Genomic DNA, 20,400 nt, shown 5'->3' with positions numbered 1-20,400 from the left:
CAGGTTATCCTCCAGCTGAAAAAAAAGTCCCCAGAGTATAGTCCACCATGGATATCCCAGACCAGAGCGTGCACATGAAATGGCTCCAACGTCTAATAGCCTACACCAAGTCTCTTCTTCTTCTGTAAATTTTATTGGCAGCTTGCAATCATTGTGCATTACCGTCATCTACTGGACTGAGGTGTGATCACATTGGGACAGCATCTTTAAAAAAAAAAAAAAAAAACCTTTAACATCCTTTAGGACCAAAGCCCAAGCTTCAGATGGCGCTGTGTGTTCAGCTCCTCCAGCTTACACCAAGTCTCTCTTCCCAGAGATCATTTTGGACAATTTACTCAGAGCTAGGTTAAACAAAAAAAAACATGCCACCTCACTAAACACACCTCTTAAAATGTCCGCCCCCCTTTTCCTTTATCCCTCAGCTCATCCTAATAAGAGTCCTTAGAGCCAAACAAAAGTCCCCCTCAAAAAAAAAAGCATAGGCAAATGCTCAAAATCAACATACATGCCAAAAAATAAACAAACAATAAACATATTGGTATGGCACATACATCCATATATCTTGCATGTTTTGTTTGTTTGTTTTTTACTTAAGTGAGCATTGTGCAGGGCTTTACTGTCGCAGTGTCACAGAGATTGTTGTCACAACATTTATATTGTCCAATTCTCCCCTGAACCCCATTCAACAAGATAGTTCACAGGCCCCAACTTCCTTTTTATCTTCACAGGGCCTTCCCATTTAGGGGCAAGTTTATATGAAAAGAAATCATCTGCTTTCGACATAGGATGAGCACGAACCCAAACCAGGTCTTCCTCTTGGAATTGTACAAATTTCCGTCGGGCATTATAATACCTGGCTTGTTTGGTGTGCGCTTTTCTCATTGCCTTTATTGCGTCCTGCTGGAGTTGTTATTGTCGTTATATAAGGGAATATCCTGATTGTCCTGGATTTGGATGATTAGCAACAAGTTGTTCTAAGGGACCTTTCAATTGCCTGCCCAGTGCTAGCTCAGCAGGTGAGTGTTCCGTGGTCTCATTGCGAGTGGTGTTTAAAAGCAAAACGAAAATCAACCTGTCCCAGTCTCGACGTCTTTCATCTCCAAAGGAGGCAATCATGGTCTTAATGGTTCTGTTGACTCGCTTGGTGAGATTCGTTTGAGGGTGGTAGCTGGTGGTGAGCTTCCTTGTTATTCCCCATCTTTTACAAAGATCCTCCATTAACTGGCTTAGAAACTGGGGCCCGCGGTCTGACAGGAGGAATTTTGGAACTCCCCACCTCGTAAACACCTCATCTTGCAGAATCTGACAGATTCTGTGCGTCTTGCTATCTCTGATGGGAAACAGCTCTACCCATTTGGTGAAATAATCGACTACAACCAGAAGATACACATTACCCTTTTTACTTTTGGGAAGGGGCCCCATAAGGTCCACTCCTAACATGTACCCAGGCTCCTCCACTTCCGTAGACTGAAGGAAACCAGAAGGTTTGGTGTTGCTGGGCTTGTATCTCTGGCAGACTGTGCATTCCTTCACATACTTCCACACGTCTTTGCACACTTCCGACCACCAGGCGACTTCTTGGATTTTCAGAAGTGTCTCCATTTGTCCCAGATGTGCCCCCAGTGGATTGTAATAGAAGTAATTGATGAAGGTTGTGGTTAGAGTCTTAGGCACTACTAACTGGTACTTTGTGCCAGCAGCAAAGGGCGACACTCTGTACAACACCCCTTGCTGGACTTCCCATCTAATGCGGTTGACGTCATCTGTGATCCCGAGCCTCCCCTTTAACTCACTCACCTCAACATCCTCACTCTAGGCTTTTAAAATTTCTGCCATGGTTGATGGAATGTCCAAATTCCAATGGGAGGATTTCTCGTCAACATACACTGCTAAGGGGACATCACAATGTCGAGCTCTTGACAAGGCATCAGACACTACATTCATACATCCCTTCCGGTACTGGACCTGGAAGTGAAACCGCTGGAGCCTTAAGGTCCATCTTGTTAGCCGAGAGGCTGTTTTGGGTGAGCCCAGGTTAAGGCAGCATGACACTCCTTCCAGGTAGTGGTGCTACTTTTTGATGGCCCAAACCACCGCAAGGCACTCTTTTTCTGAGGTTGAATAATTCACCTCTGCTCCCCTCAATCCTCTCAAGGCATACGAAATCACCTTCTCTTCTCCACTGATGTTCTGGGTTAGAACCGCTCCCAGGCCAATTGAGCTAGCATCTGTCTGAACCTGGAAGGGTTGCGACAGATCAGGTTGAGCTAGTACAGGGGCATGTTGCAGAGCACGTTTGAGACTCTCAAAGCTTAACTTGGGTTTTGTTGGTCCATGTCCATTTCATGCCTTTCCTTTTAAGGTGGTTTAAGGGGGCAGCCAGTTCAGCAAAGTGTGGGATAAACTTATGGTACCATCCAACCAACCCCAGGAATCTCTGAAGATCTAACCAGTTTTGAGGGGTTGGGTAACTACTGATGGCAGTGATCTTGTCCAAGTCGACTTTTACTCCTTCCTTGGACACAACATGTCCCAAAAACTTGATCTCTGCTTTCATGAAATGGCATTTCTTTAGGTTTCGGGTAAGATTAGCCTCCTTCAGTTTCTGAAAGACAGCTTTGAGATCTTTTAAGTGTTGTTGTTGGCTTGGGGAGTAGACAATTATGTTATCTATGTAGACAAAGCACACCCTTCCTCTTAGCTTACCCAACACTCTCTCCATCAACCTCTGGAACGTAGCCACAGCATTTTTCAGCCCGAAGGGCATGGTCAAGAAATGAAATAATCCAAAGGGGGTTATAAATGCTTTCTTTTCCCTGCTGCTTTCTTCCATTTCGACCTGCCAGTATCCAGATGTTAAGTCGAGGGTACTGAAATAATGAGCACCTTGCAATGACTCCAGTATTTTGTGAATGAGAGGCATCAGGTAGGCATCTTGGGGAGTTTTGGAATTAAGCCGGCGATAATCCACACAGAACCTCTGCCGTCTGTCTTTGGAGATGACGAAGGGGATTGAGACGGCTCAATGATACCTTCTTGCATCATCTTATTGATCTCCCTTTCCACCACCTCTTTCTTTCTTGAATGGCTTGATTAGTTCACCCTAGAGTTCCAGCACAGACCGTCGCCCATTTATTTAGGAAGGGCTGGACTTCTGGCGGTTGTCTTGCTATAATACCTTTTCTGATGGTGGCTATCTTAGTGGATGTCTCCAGCTCTCTACCCTTCTCCATGGGCACAGCCATGAACAAGGAGATAACCGGTTTCTTCTTCAGAATGCACTGCTGCTCCCACTTTGGTTGCTGGAGAAAAGGATAGACTCTAACTTGCCCTTTGACCCCCAACTCATAGCTCATCGCAGCAGCCTTCAGCTGTACCCCTGTTTGTCTCAGGTTGTCTCAGGAAGAATGCTAGGTGTTCATTTGACATTATATAGGTGTCAATGGTCCAGACCATTCCATGCCACTCATAAACCACAGGAGTTCTACCCTCTGATATGTGAGCCTTTCCATCTGCCACCATGTACATCCTGCTCAAACTCTGCTGCTGCAGTTGTTCTTCTGGGGTTTTTATAGCCTCTAATAACTGTTTCTGCATTAAGCAATAGGTCAAACCAGTGTCGACAATGGCTTCAAAGTGGTAACTCCTCACATCGATGGCCACTTTCAGTAGAGGAGACATGGTGGTTTGAATCAGTGAGACATGTTGGACTGTGTTCTCTGTGGATTCGATTGCTGGTCACGTTGGAATGAAGCACTTTTTTTTTTTTTTTTCATTATTTACCTTGAGCTGGTTGACTCAAGCCCAGTAATCCTTCTTTGAATTCAAGTCTCTCTCCACCAATGATCCCACTTTAACAAGCTGCTCCACAGTATGCACCGCACCTCTGAGACTGCTTGCCAGGGAAGGATTACAACTATTTACAATTAGTCTTACCACATCCTCTTCTGGCAAATCGTCCCTCCATCTTAGGCACAGAGCACTATAATCGTAGGCAAAATCCCGGATCCTCTGGTTAGGGCCTTGAATCATAGCCTTGAGCTGGTCTTCTAACTCAGTCAGGTAATCTGTAGAAAGGAAGGCAGACATGGAGTGTTTGAACTCATCCCAATTGCATATCTTTAACTTTTCAGGTTAAAAACTCGCAGGACCTGTTAGTACTGCATTGATTGTGGCTAGCAATTCCAAATCTGTGAGTGGCCTGAGTGACAGGAAGTTTTCACACTTTTCAATGAACTCCAAAACATCACAGGTTTCACGGTTTTGACCTAAGGTAGGAAACTCTAGGATGATAGGAGGCTTTGGTGTCATCGGAGAAGGAATCGCAGAGGGAAGATGTCCTGAATCTGAAAAACCATGGTGAAAAGGGTGGGGCGATACTGGGGTACAGGTCGTCTTTACTCGTGACTCGAACACTTTTTCCAGTGTTCATCACGTCGCTTAAGACAATTCAACATCTCTGTCTATAAGTGGTTCAAAGATCTATTCATTCCCCTTACAAGTGTCTCGAAACATTGATCAATAGCATCCCTGAAACAGGCCTCCCGGTTAAGGCGAGACACGGCAGGCAAAAACTTTTTTTTAACTGGTAAATTTTGAGATTTTTGGATATTTGTCTTCAATAACATGTCTTCTTTCAGACAGTGGTGAAAAAAAGTCTGAAATACACATTTAGGTCTCTGTCTGCTCTCTGTCATCACACGCACCGCTGGAAAGCTCTCTCTTCAATGTACAATGCTGCCATATCCAAATATGGTCATTTCCTTTTTATCAGCAACCAATCGCGAAAGTAAAAGGGCTGAATGCGCAATCTCGTTGGCTGTTGATAAATCTTTAAAGCCTGTTTTCTCAAAATGAATTTTCTCTCATACTGCAGGTCCGAAATCTCCACTTCAGTAGCACATATATACACCAAACTTTCCTTGTACCTAGTTATATTATGAAGACATTTACAGAGGGAATATATTATTTCTAGCCTGATTTATATAACATTTTATTCCAAAAAACATGGCGAAAATATTTTTTTAAGGCTAGTGGCAGTATATTCTGATTTACAGGATAACAAAAGTAGATATCGATAAATCCCTCAGTAATATTTTCCCCATCTAATAAGTGAACACAATGAAATAATAATTTTTAATCTGGCTTTATCCAATACTCAGATTTTGTTTTTTAACCCTCTGAGGTTGGCAAACGCGCTGGCGCGTTTTGCTGGATTTTCTCCACAGTGTAGCACTATAAACTTAAATTACTCTGTCATTTATGGTCATACAGAAAAAAGAAATATAAAAAAAGAATCTGTGATATTTCTACTTTTGTATGTGTCCACTTACAATCAAATCAAAACATTGTGCTTTTGTAAAATAAAGAAAATAAAGAGGGTGTGCGTTCTACCTCTCTGTCGCGGTGAACTTTTTTTTCTTGAGCACGTCTATAAACTGAAACAAAACTCAGCGAATACTTGTCACACATTTATGAGCCATATACCTTTATAATCATTTAAGTGTGTACTTTTAAATGATCGGATTCAAACTGAAAACAAATATTCTCGGTTTAAGTAATTTGTATAAAACCAACAAGATGTCCAGCTTCTCAAACGCTTCCTAATTATTTTTAATTTGACCACGCTAGGGCTGACTTCTAATAGTCGAGGATTCGACGATTCGATTCGGAGAGGTCTGATTCGACTATGAACCTCATAGTCGAATAGCCTAACGTATTTTCCGCACTATAAGGCGCACTTAAAAGCCTTTAATTTTTTAAAAAAACGACAGTGCGCCTTATAATCCGGAGCGCCTTTATGGATCTGGCGCCTTATGTTAATGTCTGTAAAACAACCGCTGACTTAACCCTCGTTTATACTTTCGCCTGGCACCGGAGCGCGAGCCTCCGCTGACTGCGCGCGCAACTCCTCAAACAGACGAGGCATTTATACTTGACGCAACTGTTTTGTTTTAGACTGAACACCAGACCATACAACTGATTTAGACGCGCAAACTGGGTGCCGGTGTGATGATGAGATGTACTAATATCCGTCTGCTCGGGCAGATTCGGGTTAAAGTCGTGCATCTTCGGATGCGGAGGCGAATCTGAATCTGCCCGAGCAGACGGATATTAGTTTTTTATTACCTTCGCGCCATAGCTTCGCGCTCAGGCGGACGCGTCGAGTATAAACAAGGTTTTACAGCTCAGCCACTTGTTTTTTCATATTTTTTTTGCAAGTGGTAGATCTTGGTTTATATTTGGACTTTGGATGTGATCTTATGAAAAGGTTGGTGACCACTGCATAATGCAAACCCAGTCAAACGTTTGACTGCAGTATCTTCTATTCTATGCGCCTTGTAATCCGGTGCGCCCTATATATGAAAACAGTTCTAAAATAGGCCATTCATTGAATGTGCGCCTTATAATCCGGTGCGCTTTATAGTGCGGAAAATATACGGTACATGGGCGTCAGTTTGGTTTGAAATGTGCTGGGGACAGAGAAGCATTCGCATTTTCAGAAGGGCTGGGTACAAAAAAATATTTTCCGCTTTCGCGCAGGTCATGTTTTGAAAGACGATGTCCTGTAGCTTACTAATGTAAATAAATAAAAATGTATTTTATTTAAAAAATGTATCACCATGTGTTTCTTTTAGTTTTTTTTAGTTCTTTTGTTTGAAATGGAAAAAATCTAGCTGCTATCTTAAAAAAAAAAATTAAAAAAAAAAAAAAGGTTTGACTATCAGTCGACTACGGCAAAACCTAACGAATCAGATTCGGCTATGATAATCCTTAGTCGAAAACAGCCCTAGACCACGCCTACGAGCGCAAAAGAGATTCACATGCAAATCTCCACATGGAATGTGAATGCGCTCCTTACCTCAACAACGAAGCACGAAAAAACTTCACAAGTCTCTGCTTTTCGTCGAGTTTGAAAGGGGCACCGTGAGCTTACATTGGATTTACCTCAGAAGAAGAAGAACGTGATTTGAAGACAAGAAAGATGTAAGGTAAGAAATCCTTACATATTAGTTTGTTATTGTTGCATAAATTTCACATTGCAGTTGAACAGTTCTAGATATATGGTGTATATTATAATATTTAGACCTGTGTTTACTGTTACTGTGTTTGTGGATATCTGCTCAAACGTAGATATGTATATGGTAACCATAATGTTTTATATTTGAGCGCTTGAATGTATCATATTTTGGATCGCGATCGCGTTTGAAAAGCAAAACGCACCAAACGGCTTCATGTTTTTACTATTATCTCATTTCATATCATGATAACGAATGGAAACATTTGAAGAAACATGATAATCAATATATTTTTCTCTAGCTTAGTTGTTACTGAAATCTTTTGGAAGATTTTGGCTGCTAGGTTATTCTTATTATTATTTTATCCAGCACTGCGCATAGACTATGCCTACAAGGCACAACAAACCTGGTGTTCATTATATTATATATTGTTGGAAACATTTGTGAGTGTGTGTGTGTGTATTCTGTGAATTTTAAAAAGCAATTTTAACCAGAAAAATCTAAAATGTATTCCCAAAATCGTGCAGGCCTTTCTCTTGATATCAGTATGTTTACTTTTTTTTTTTTTTTCAGGGCCCAGATGCCACCGAGTCCTACTGACTTCAACATTCACATGAGTCTCTGTACATGAACATGGTAAAGTGAAAATCAAACACCTTGGATATGAAAGGTATGTTCAATGTTTTTAGGAATGGCACAAAGGTCTCTGTCTTTGGATCATTGTTTTCAATAAGTGCTTTTTTGTCATTTGTTGTGTATCTTTGGATTATGTTGTGTTGTAAATAAATCCAAACAATTTAAAAGCCATTCTTTTTTAAATCACCTCATTAATTGTGCAAGGTTGTTTAGAATGACAGGGCCTGATAGCTCCTAATAGGGCCGTTAGGGGAGGGTCTTTGTCTTTCTCAGGTGTGAAAACAATACATATTAATGACCTCTGCATAAAGCTTTCTCATACAAAACACGTCGTAAAATTTTTAAATCAATATATTGTCTTATCTGAATGAGCAGTCAGGGTGATTTTCACATAGTTTTGGAGCAAATATTCTAGGCTGCGTGATACAATTTTCCATAGTCGTGTGAAGAAATAATCAGTAGCCTACGGGATTCATGGCCTTATTTCAGTGATAACTTTTTTTTGTATTTTCACAAACCACACATAAATGTCATTATCTCAAAACTACAAACTTTTACATACATGCTGCTGATATATTATTGTAGCAGAGTTTGTGCTGAATACAGTGTAATTAGACTTTAGTCATGACAATGTCACAAGTAACAGAAATAACCAGAAATGTCAGAGCATGTCAGAACACCTCCAGGGCCCAGAAAACAGCTCAGACCTCAGAGGGTTAAAATATATACAAATTAGTGTATATTTAAATAGATATTGCCTAATTTGCATATTTAAACATTAAATTGCAGAAAATGTGTAATACATTTTTTTTCTCATCTTAATGTAGGTAATCAACTGGGAAAGTTTCATGGTGATATCTGCAAGTTAAAAATTTTACCCTATTCACCTGTAGGGTCTCGCCTTAACAATGCTATCGTTGCTGGCCATGAAATCACTTTTCAGAGTTTGCACCTCTGTCTGCAGAGCCCAAAGGGTTGAAGAGAGTTTTGTTATTTGAATTTCAAGTTGTTCAGACATTCCTCCCCTCGGTTTCAACAGTGGGGGTTCATCATCTTCACTTCCTCCACCCTGGCCATCAATATACATATCACTCATCATGGAACTTAATTCTATTACTGGCAATGGTTCCCTATATGAAACACCAGGGGGAGGTTGATAAGGATGGGCCTCTGGACACTCTTCCCCCTCACCAGCTACAGCCTTCTCACAAACATTATCTGATGGGTTATTTATTATTTAAAGACATACAGTTGCGCAAATATAAAAGGTAAAATATCAAATGTTTTACAATTTCTCACAATAATCCGTTCCTTGTACGGGCCACCATCTATAACCACTTGAACTCTTCAAAAAAGGTTGAAATATTATCCCAAAGGGAGTTGACTATTGTTTCCTTTTACTCTTTGTCAAACGTACTACACAAAACAGCATGATTGTAAAGACATCAAAGACCCCAAACAACATTGTTTTGAAAATATAAAGGCAACTTAGACCATTGTAAAGCACACGCAAACATAACATAAATCTGTTGACTCTTTGTGTAAAACTCAAACAAAATAGTCCAAATAGAGAAAGTTCAAGAGTAGTAAATCCATTAAGCAAAATATAAATAACGAAAATAATACTCAACAGTCCCGTATTAGTCCTTTTCTGCTTTGAGGTATGTATGCAATTTAAAGTCCTGATGAAAAAAACAATGTCCCCAAAAAGAGAAACAAATATAAATCCACTGGTTCAAGGCACCACAAAAACAGGTTATCCTCCAGCTGAAAAACAGGCCACTGAGTATAGTCCACCATGTATATCCCAGACCAGAGCGTGCACATGAAATGGCTCCAACTTCTAATACACCAAGTCTCTCTTCTCAGAGATCATTTTGGACAATTTACTCAGAGCTAGGTTAGCCAAAAAAAAAACATGCCAACTCACCAAACACACCTCTTAAAATGGCCGCCCCCCTTTTCCTTTATCCCTCAGGTCATCCTAATAAGAGTCCTTAGAGCCAAACAAAAGTCCCCCTCAAAAAAAAAAAAAAAGCATAGGCAAATGCTCAAAATCAACATACATGCCAAAAAATAACAAAAAAATAAACATATTGGCATGGCACATACATACATATATCTCACAAGTTTTTTTTTGTTTGTTTTTTTTTGTTTTTTTTTACTTAACCCTCTGAGGTCTGAGGTGTTTTCTGGACCCTGGAGTTGTTCTGACATGCTCTAACATTTCTGGTTATTTCTGTTACTTGTGACATTTTCATGGCTAAAGTCTAATTACACTGTATTCAGCACAAACTCTGCTACAATGATATATCAGCAGCATGTGTGGAAAAGTTTGTAGTTTTGAGATAATGACATTTATGCGTGGTTTTTGAAAATACAAAAAAAAAAAATTCTCACTGAAATAAGGCCATGAAACCCATACTGATTATTTCTTCACAAGACTTTTGAAAATTGTATGACGTAGCCTAGAATATTTGCTGCAAAACTATGTGAAATCACCCTGACTGCTCATTCAGATAAGACAATATATTGATTTAAATATTTTACGACGTGTTTTGTGTGAAAAAGCTCAATGCGGGAGCTCATTAATATGTAAGCTTTTCTCACCTGAGAAAGACAAAGACCCTCCCCTAACGGCCCTATTAGGAGCTATCAGGCCCTGTCATTCTGAGCAACCTTGCACAATAAATGAGAAGATTTTAAAAAGAATGGCTTTTAAATTGTTTGGATTTATTTACAACACAACATAATCCAAAGATACACAACAAATGCCAAAAAAGCACTTATTGAAAACAATGATCCAAAGACAGAGACCTTTGTGCCATTCCTAAAAACATTGTACATACCTTCAATTTCCAAGGTGTTTGATTTTCACTTTACCATGTTCATGTACAGAGACTCATGTGAATGTTGAAGTCAGCAGGACTCTGTGGCATCTGGGCCCTGAAAAAAAAAAAAAAGTGAACATACTGATATCAAGAGAAAGGCCTGCACGATTTTGGGAATAAATTTTAGATTTTTCTGGTTAAAATTGCTTTTTAAAATTCACAGCACACACACACACACACACACACACACACACACACACACACACACACACACACACACACACACACAAATGTTCCCAACAATATATAATATAATGAAGTCAAGTCAAGTCAAGTCAAGTCACCTTTATTTATATAGCGCTTTTTACAATACAGATTGTATCAAAGCAGCTTCACATTGATAAAATGAAAATAATACAACAAAGTTTGTTTCTAGAAGAAAATTGCATCATTGTCCTCCCTAATTAGGCAGATCAATAATATCGTTGAATATTAAATGTCCCCAACTAAGCAAGCCAAAAGCCAAGGCAACAGTGGCAAGGAACCAAAATTCCATCAGGTGACAGAATGCATAAAAAAACCTTGGGAGAACCCAGGCTCAGTCGGGGGCCAGTTCTCCTCTGGCCAATGAGCGAACAGTGTATGATTATGATCCAGGCAGCATTACAGGGCAGAAGTCAGATTGGTCGTGTCGATGAAGTCGGCACTTCAGGGATGCGTCATGGTTGGGTCCAGGTGCAGATCCACCATCTAGTCTGGATACAGCCGGAGTCCACCTCACTTCAGAAAACGGAGAAACTAGTTGACACTTCAGTACTGCGTTGTCGTCGCGTCCAGGCGTAGGTCCTTCATCTGATCTGGATACGGCCTGGATCTGGCGGATTGCGGTAAACCTCGGTATAAGCAGAGAGACTAATATTAACGTAGACGCCATTCTTCTTATGATGTAACGAGTACATCAGGATATATGGGAAGTGTTCCCGGTTCTGCCTGGCCTAATCTATGCAGCCTAATATGGAATTATAGAAGTCTATAATGTGTTATGTGAATGCTAGGTCAAAGAGAATTAATGAACACCAGGTTTGTTGTGCCTTGTAGGCATAGGCTATGCGCAGTGCTGGATAAAATAATAATAACAATAACCTATAGCAGCCTATAATTTTTCCAAAAGATTTCAGTAACAACTAAGCTAGAAAAAAATATATTGATTATCATGTTACTTCAAATGTTTCCATTCGTTATGATGATATGAAATGAGATCATAGTAAAAACATGATGCCGTTTGGTGTGTTTTGCTTTTAAATGCGATCGCGATCCAAAATATGATACATTCAAACGTGATCACGATCCAGAATATGATACATTCAAATTCGATTGTGCTCAAATATAAAACATTATGGTTACCATATACATATCTATGTTTGAGCAGATCCACAAACACAGTAACAGTAAACACGGGTCTAATATATTATAATATTCACCATATATCTAGCAACAGTTCAACTGCAATGTGACATTTATGCAACAATAACAAACTAATATGTAAGAATTTCTTACCTTACATCTTTTTTGTCTTCAAACCATGTTCTTCTTCTTCTGAGGTAATTCCAATGTAAGCTCACGGTGCGCCTTTTAAACTCGACGAAAAGCAGAGACTTGTGAAGTTTTTTGGTGTTTTGTTTCTGAGGTAATGAGCGCGATCGCGTTCCATGTGGAGATTTGCATGTGAATCTCTTTTGCGCTCGTGGGCGTGGTCAAATAAAAAATTATTAGGAAGCGTTTGAGAAGCTGGACATCTTGTTGGTTTTATACAAATTACTTAAACAGAGAATATTTGTTTTCAGTTTGAATTCGATAATTTAAAAGTACACACTTAAATGTTTATAAAGGTGTATCCCAGCTAACAGGGAACGTTCCCAGAACTTTCACTAACGTTCCTTAAAAGTTGTGTAAATGTTAGCACAAAACGTTACTAAAATAATGTTTTCGGAACGTTCATACAACGTTATTAACGTTCTTGTAACGTTGAGTAAAAAACGTTCTTAGAACAACGTTCTTGGAACGTCTTTATGACGTTATTCCTAATTGATGAACGTTCTCATAACGTTTAATAAAAAACGTTCTTAGAACAAGGTTCTTGGAACGTCTTTTTGACGTTATTTCTGATTGATGAACGTTCTTATAACGTTGATAGAAAACGTTCTTAGAACAAGGTTCTTGGAACATCTTTTTGACGTTATTTCTGATTGATGAACGTTCTCATAACGTTGATAGAAAACGTTCTTAGAACAAGGTTCTTGGAACGTCTTTATGGCGTTATTTCTGATTGATGAACGTTCTCATAACGTTGATATAAAACGTTCTTAGAACAAGGTTCTTGGAACATCTTTATGACGTTATTTCTGATTGATGAACGTTCTCATAACGTTGATATAAAACGTTCTTAGAACAAGGTTCTTGGAACGTCTTTATGGCGTTATTTCTGATTGATGAACGTTCTCATAACGTTGATATAAAACGTTCTTAGAACAAGGTTCTTGGAACGTCTTTATGACGTTATTTCTGATTGATGAACGTTCTCATAACGTTGATAGAAAACGTTCTTAGAACAAGGTTCTTGGAACGTCTTTATGACGTTATTTCTGATTGATGAACGTTCTCATAACGTTGATAGAAAACGTTCTTAGAACAAGGTTCTTGGAACGTCTTTATGACGTTATTTCTGATTGATGAACGTTCTCATAACGTTGATAGAAAACGTTCTTAGAACAAGGTTCTTGGAACGTCTTTATGACGTTATTTCTGATTGATGAACGTTCTCATAACGTTGATAGAAAACGTTATTAGAACAAGGTTCTTGGAACGTCTTTATGACGTTATTTCTGATTGATGAACGTTCTCATAACGTTGATAGAAAACGTTCTTAGAACAAGGTTCTTGGAACGTCTTTATGACGGTATTTCTGATTGATGAAAGTTCTCATAACGTTGATAGTAAACGTTTTTAGAACAACATTCTTGGAACGTCTTTTTGACGTTATTTTGTAATTGATGAAAGTTATCATAACGTTGATAGAAAACATTCTTAGAACAACGTTCTTGGAACGTCTTTTTGACGTTATTTTGTGATTGATGAAAGTTCTCATAACGTTGATAGAAAACGCTCTTAGAACAAGGTTCTTGGAACATCTTTTTGACGTTATTTCTGATTGATGAACGTTCTCATAACGTTGATAGAAAACATTTTTAGAACAACATTCTTAGAACGTCTTTTTGATGTTATTTTGTGATTGATGAAAGTTCTCATAACGTTGATAGAAAATGTTCTTAGAACAACGTTCTTGGAACGTCTTTATGGCGTTATTTGTGATTGATGAAAGTTCTCATAACGTTGATAGAAAACGTTTTTAGAACAACATTCTTGGAACGTCTTTATGACGTTATTTTGTGATTGATGAAAGTTCTCATAACGTTGATAGAAAACGTTCTTAGAACAAAGTTCTTGGAATGTCTTTTTGACGTTATTTTGTGATTGATGAAAGTTCTCATAACGTTGATAGAAAACGTTCTTAGAACAAAGTTCTTGGAACGTCTTTTTGACGTTATTTTGTGATTGATGAAAGTTCTCATAACGTTGATAGAAAACGTTCTTAGAACAAGGTTCTTGGAACGTCTTTATGACATTATTTGTGATTGATGAAAGTTCTCATAACGTTGATAGAAAACGTTCTTAGAACAACGTTCTTGGAACGTCTTTATGACATTATTTCTGATTGATGAAAGTTCTCATAACGTTGATAGAAAACGTTCTTAGAACAAGGTTCTTGGAACGTCTTTTTGACGTTATTTCTGATTGAAGAAAGTTCTCATAACGTTGATAGAAAACGTTCTTAGAACAAGGTTCTTGGAACGTCTTTTTGACGTTATTTCTGATTGATGAACGTTCTCATAACATTGATAGTAAACGTTCCTAGAACAAGGTTCTTGGAACGTCTTTATGACGTTATTTTGTGATTGATGAAAGTTCTCATAACGTTGATAGTAAACGTTTTTAGAACAACATTCTTGGAACGTCTTTTTGACGTTATTTTGTAATTGATGAAAGTTGTCATAACGTTGATAGAAAACGCTCTTAGAACAAGGTTCTTGGAACATCTTTTTGACGTTATTTCTGATTGATGAACGTTCTCATAACGTTGATAGAAAACATTCTTAGAACAACGTTCTTGGAACGTCTTTTTGACGTTATTTTGTGATTGATGAAAGTTGTCATAACGTTGATAGAAAACGCTCTTAGAACAAGGTTCTTGGAACATCTTTTTGACGTTATTTCTGATTGATGAACGTTCTCATAACGTTGATAGAAAACATTTTTAGAACAACATTCTTAGAACGTCTTTTTGATGTTATTTTGTGATTGATGAAAGTTCTCATAACGTTGATAGAAAACGTTCTTAGAACAACGTACTTGGAACCAGGGGCGTAGTTTGTGGGGGGGTTGGGGGGGAGATAACCCCTCCAATATTTATATCTATGCATTACAACCCCCCCAATATTTATACCATGATCACATGAAAAATATGCAGACCCAAACTTCAACCCCCCCAATGTTTAAACCAAATCTACGCCCTTGCTTGGAACATCTTTATAACGTTATTTCTGATTGATGAACGTTCTCATAACGTTGATAGAAAATGTTCTTAGAACAAGGTTCTTGGAACGTCTTTATGGCGTTATTTGTGATTGATGAAAGTTCTCATAACGTTGATAGAAAACGTTCTTAGAACAAAGTTCTTGGAATGTCTTTTTGACGTTATTTTGTGATTGATGAAAGTTCTCATAACGTTGATAGAAAACATTTTTAGAACAACATTCTTGGAACGTCTTTATGACGTTATTTTGTGATTGATGAAAGTTCTCATAACGTTGATAGAAAACGTTCTTAGAACAAAGTTCTTGGAACGTCTTTTTGACGTTATTTTGTGATTGATGAAAGTTCTCATAACGTTGATAGAAAACGTTCTTAGAACAAAGTTCTTGGAACGTCTTTTTGACGTTATTTTGTGATTGATGAAAGTTCTCATAACGTTGATAGAAAACGTTCTTAGAACAAGGTTCTTGGAACGTCTTTATGACATTATTTGTGACTGATGAAAGTTCTCATAACGTTGATAGAAAACGTTCTTAGAACAACGTTCTTGGAATGTCTTTATGACGTTATTAGTATTTTCTGAATGTTATATTTAGGCTATCATAAAACGTTCTGGGAACATGTTGTTTGCTTCTTAACAGTTTACAATCACTAGATTTGTATAATATGACTATATATATCCATATAAACATTTTAAACATCACAGTAGTTTATAACACCACCCCAATAAACCAGCACTATATAGCCTATTAATAAATTAATATTAACTAGTGCAAAATGCCTGTGCAAAATCAGTTTTTGTGTGTGTTTTTTTAGTAATTGTTGGTTTGGTGTTTGAGTGCTCATTGTTACAATTACACAGCCAAAGTTTAGTGACATTTTTATTTTGTGTACAGTAGAAAGCAAATACTGATCCTGAAATAATGACATAAAATAAATGTGGAAAATTGAACTACACGATGCAGGGAGCAGACTACACAGTGAACTCAGAGAAAATGCTACGCTTGAGTAAAAACAGTTTGTGAATAGGCTACTACAAATGATGCCCGTGAAAGAGATTGTAAACGCATTGAATAGGATATGTTTTGTTGGTTAATAGCATGCTACTATTACTATTAGTAGTGATAATGTTAAGCACCAGAATGAAATATATTCAGAAGTAAACAGCATAGCTGACTTACAGATTCGGTTAACATGCACAAATGAGTAAGCGTGATGATTCAGGGAGCAGGCTACACGGTGAACTCAGAGAAAACGCTACGCTTGAGCAAACAGTGTGATACTACAAATGATGGCAAACTGCCCGTGCAAAATCGTTTTTTTGTGTGTGTTTTTAATAATTTTTGTTTTGGTGTGTTTGAGTGCTCATTGTTACAATTACACAGCAAAAGTTCAGTGACATTTTTATTTATGCATGGAAGAAAGCACCAAGGAAAATTTAACTACACGATTCAGAGAGCAGGCTACACAGTGAACTCAGAGAAAAGCTGTGAATAAAATACAATATTCAGAAGTAAACAGTGTAGCAGTTGCTGACAGAGTGTTTATGCCAGAATGTTTAAACAATTACCTTCTTTTACTAATATATTTAACAATATCTTTTGTATTTCTAATCCAAACAACGTCAAACTTTACACTGCACTCACTTGTGCCTGTAGCAAAAAACCTGTCAAGTTTGAAAATGTTGTTGTTAACAGACAGACATACAGACACATAGACAGACTGACAGACCTTCCTATAATTTATAGATAGATGTATGGATAGATATGCTATCCACATATGTGAAGCACTGTTAAATATATTGAAATACATTTTGAAAATATATTATTTCAAAAATACATTGAACATACATCTTTTAAATTGTTCCTCATGTTACATCTGTAAATATGTTTACCTGGATATATTTCACAAAATATATTCATGCCTTAGCCTATATCATGTTTAGTTTTTAATAAATGTTTTTGCAATTTTATTTCTACACCACATTAACCATTTATAAAGCTTTTTATAATATTATAGGCTATTACACATTACATTATATTATAGCCTATTATAACCTATGATTTTGTAAACATACACTCGTGCTTCATCATTCTGTTACAGTTTGGTGATGACCACTAGCCTATACACTTAAAAATGTTAACCTCACATTTCAGGATATTTTAAATGATTACCAAATAATTCCCTCCATCAATTCTTCTTTTATGTAAATTCTGCGTGACTTCTAACGTTACGTCTTTTAATTGGCGCGCGCACTCGAGTTACATTTGAACCAGATTTGAACTGAGTTACCATGGAAACGGGCGGGGAGCTCAACTAACTGACGACAAGCAGGAACTCCGTCTTTCACTGATGCATTCGCTAATTTCAGGTAAGTTTGGTGAGTTTTGTCAACAACATTACACAAATAGTACATACAAATGTTTCTGACACATTCTTTCATGTAAATGACACCCTTCCGTTGAATATTTACTTTATAGAAATGGTTTAGTGTCTTTGGGAAGAGTCCGTTAGCATCTCAAATTTTAGGCTAACGTTAACTAACGATAGAGGTGAGGTTAGGTTGATTAGACTTTAGCTGTAAGTTTAGGCTTTAGGCTTTTAATCTTATGTGTTGATTTGAGGTTTTGTAAAAGTTTTGCTGGCAATTTTTCAATGTGAATGGATGTAAACTAAAAAGTATTCTGGATGGTTAATTCATAGTTTTCACGTGACGGAATGCCCACCTGGAGGGCAAATTGGGGTTTTATAATGCCATCATGCCTAGTATTAACATGAATGTCACGCAACCGCTTAATTCGAAGGTAAGTCAGTTGAATCACCGTTTTATATTAATGTGCTCTTTTAATTTAAGCATAACTTACAGCCGCACACACACACACATACGTTAACGTTACACACAGATTAATAACCTTGCTTCAAAAAAATGCTACTTTTTTTACAAGTGAATGAACGATTTATTTGTCCAAAGGACAAGTTACAAGACCAGGGTTAAAGGAGAACTCCGGTCAATTTTAACATTGAGCTCATTTTTTTGTACATTTGGAGTGCTGTCAATACAGAGAACAACGACAAAAATTGGTGTTGCCTACACCGAGTTATCCTCTTTTTAAAATTTGCACCCTGTTGACTTCAATGGGGCAAGTACTAAACCTGCTTTTAGCCTCTTAACATCCTTGATGTGTCATTACAAGTGCACAGAAAATGTGAGTGATTCCTTCTGAGTGAACACGAGTGAGTCTGACTGCAGTAGATGTGAAAGAAATGTATAAAAATGATGTTATTTAAGCCAGGCAAATACCTTTGTTTACATCCTGTTTTTCGGTTGAAGTCCAAAGTAGTCGATTGCCGAGTTCACGCGCGTGATCATAGGTATTAAACCTATGCGTGTGAACTCGGCAATCGACTACTTTGGACTTCAACCGAAAAACAGGATGTAAACACAGGTATTTGCGCTGGCTTAAATAACATCATTTTTATACATTTCTTTCACATCTACTGCAGTCAGACTCACTCGTGTTCACTCAGAAGGAATCACTCACATTTTCTGTGCACTTGTAATGACACATCAAGGATGTTAAGAGGCTAAAAGCAGGTTTAGTACTTGCCCTATTGAAGTCAACAGGGTGCAAATTTTAAAAATAGAATAACTCGGTGAAGGCAAGACCGATTTTTGTCATTGTTCTCTGTATTGACAGCACTCCAAATGTACAAAAAAATGAGCTCAATGTTAAAATTGACCGGAGTTCTCCTTTAATGCCAAGCGGCAACCTCCCCGTCTCTCTCTTGAAACCAACACGGAAGTGAGTTAAACTGCAATTCATTAACTGGCCGCTTGGCCTGGCTGCAGGAGTGAGTCAAATCTGTATCTCCCTCATGTTAAAATTACCAACTTTACAGCAGAAAAAAACATGTTTACAGCCTGGATCTCTATGTGGCTTTGGTCTATACAGCTAATTTTGCCCTTCATAACAACTGTGAGGGGGGTGAATTATTTTATAACTCGTCCGTTTAGTTGATTAATATTTAAATTTAAGGGTGTGGCCAGTGGCCACTTGAGTGACAGGTGGATTGCCGCTGTCAGTGCTAGCCGTTTGTCTGCTGTTACTAGTCGTCACACTTCACCTCAGCAAATGTTAGCTGCTGAACTTGCCATCTCTGCAGTGTTTGTGCTTTTTTCCGGGATTATTTCATACAATTTAATACTTGGGTACAAAGCCCACGTCTTTGGATTCCGTCGTTATCGTTCGAGAGAACAACCAGCGCTGTATTTCAGTTGTTTTCCTCTGTGAACATGCACTAATGGATGTCTGACAATTTCGTTGCTTTTTGGGGTTTTCAAATTTAAAACGTCAATAAATGCTCGTTCGTTCTGCTCTCACCGAACAGATGGATTATAATATGCTTATGTACCGTCAGATGAAATCATGCAGGCGTCGGCGCTTTCTCCGTCCGTGCAATAAATGCACATGAATGAGCGCGGATTTTCTAGCGCATTTACTTGCACTTCAAAGGTAATCTATGGTTTAACCCATTTGAGAGACGGCCAAAATCAGAATTTAAAATGGACTGAATAAAGCTCTCTACGAACTTAAGCGATGCCGCGCTGACGGACCATGAAAGAGTGACGGACATGTAACGTTATGCACATAAATCACTGTCACACACAAACACTCTCGGAAGTAATACACAGTCTAACTTGTAGCCACGTCTTTTAACTATTATAATATTTCGAAGGGCAAAAATAGGAATGTTTAATTGGTTTTACATTATCAGCTAACTCGATCACGTCGAGCTAGGTGATTTCAGATAGCCAGGCTGCTCAGCTCCACTCACGCCCCGCCTGTTTGCCTATTTTCTGTTATCCGGGAGTGACGCAAGGCCAAGATGGCGACGGACGGCTACGCCCACTTTAGGCTTCAAAAATGCTCTTCAGAAACCTACGGGTGACGTCACGGACACTACGTCCATATTTTTTTACAGTCTATGGTTAATGCCAAGCCCTTGTTTATACATTTTTATAATTTTATTATAAAAGCTTAAGAAAACCTTTCTCAATGCTGCTATTGTCATACAATGAAAGTATTACTTCCATAGTATGGCAAATTAGTACAAATTAGAAAAGTTTAGCAGGTACATAATTTTGATGCACGTTATCTTATTTTCCCCTCAATGATGGAAGTTTTCATTTTCAGGTGTAGCTAATCGTTTACAATGTGTTATTAAACCTTTCCATTGTATAACATTTGTAACCTACATTTTAA

General features: G+C 38.1%; 1 protein-coding gene across 1 annotated transcript in view; it reads left to right on the top strand.

Annotated features, from left to right (window-relative positions):
* The window catches only part of LOC307155990 (uncharacterized protein), a 50,639-nt gene that overhangs the window by 5,333 nt on the left and 24,906 nt on the right, over positions 1-20,400 (top strand). The window lies entirely within an intron of this gene.

Source organism: Squalius cephalus (assembly GCF_949319135.1).
Source record: "Squalius cephalus genome assembly, chromosome: 1".
Lineage (NCBI taxonomy): Eukaryota > Metazoa > Chordata > Actinopteri > Cypriniformes > Leuciscidae > Squalius > Squalius cephalus.
The sequence above is the reverse complement of the archived record's forward strand: the minus strand, read 5'-3'. Positions and strand labels throughout refer to the sequence as shown.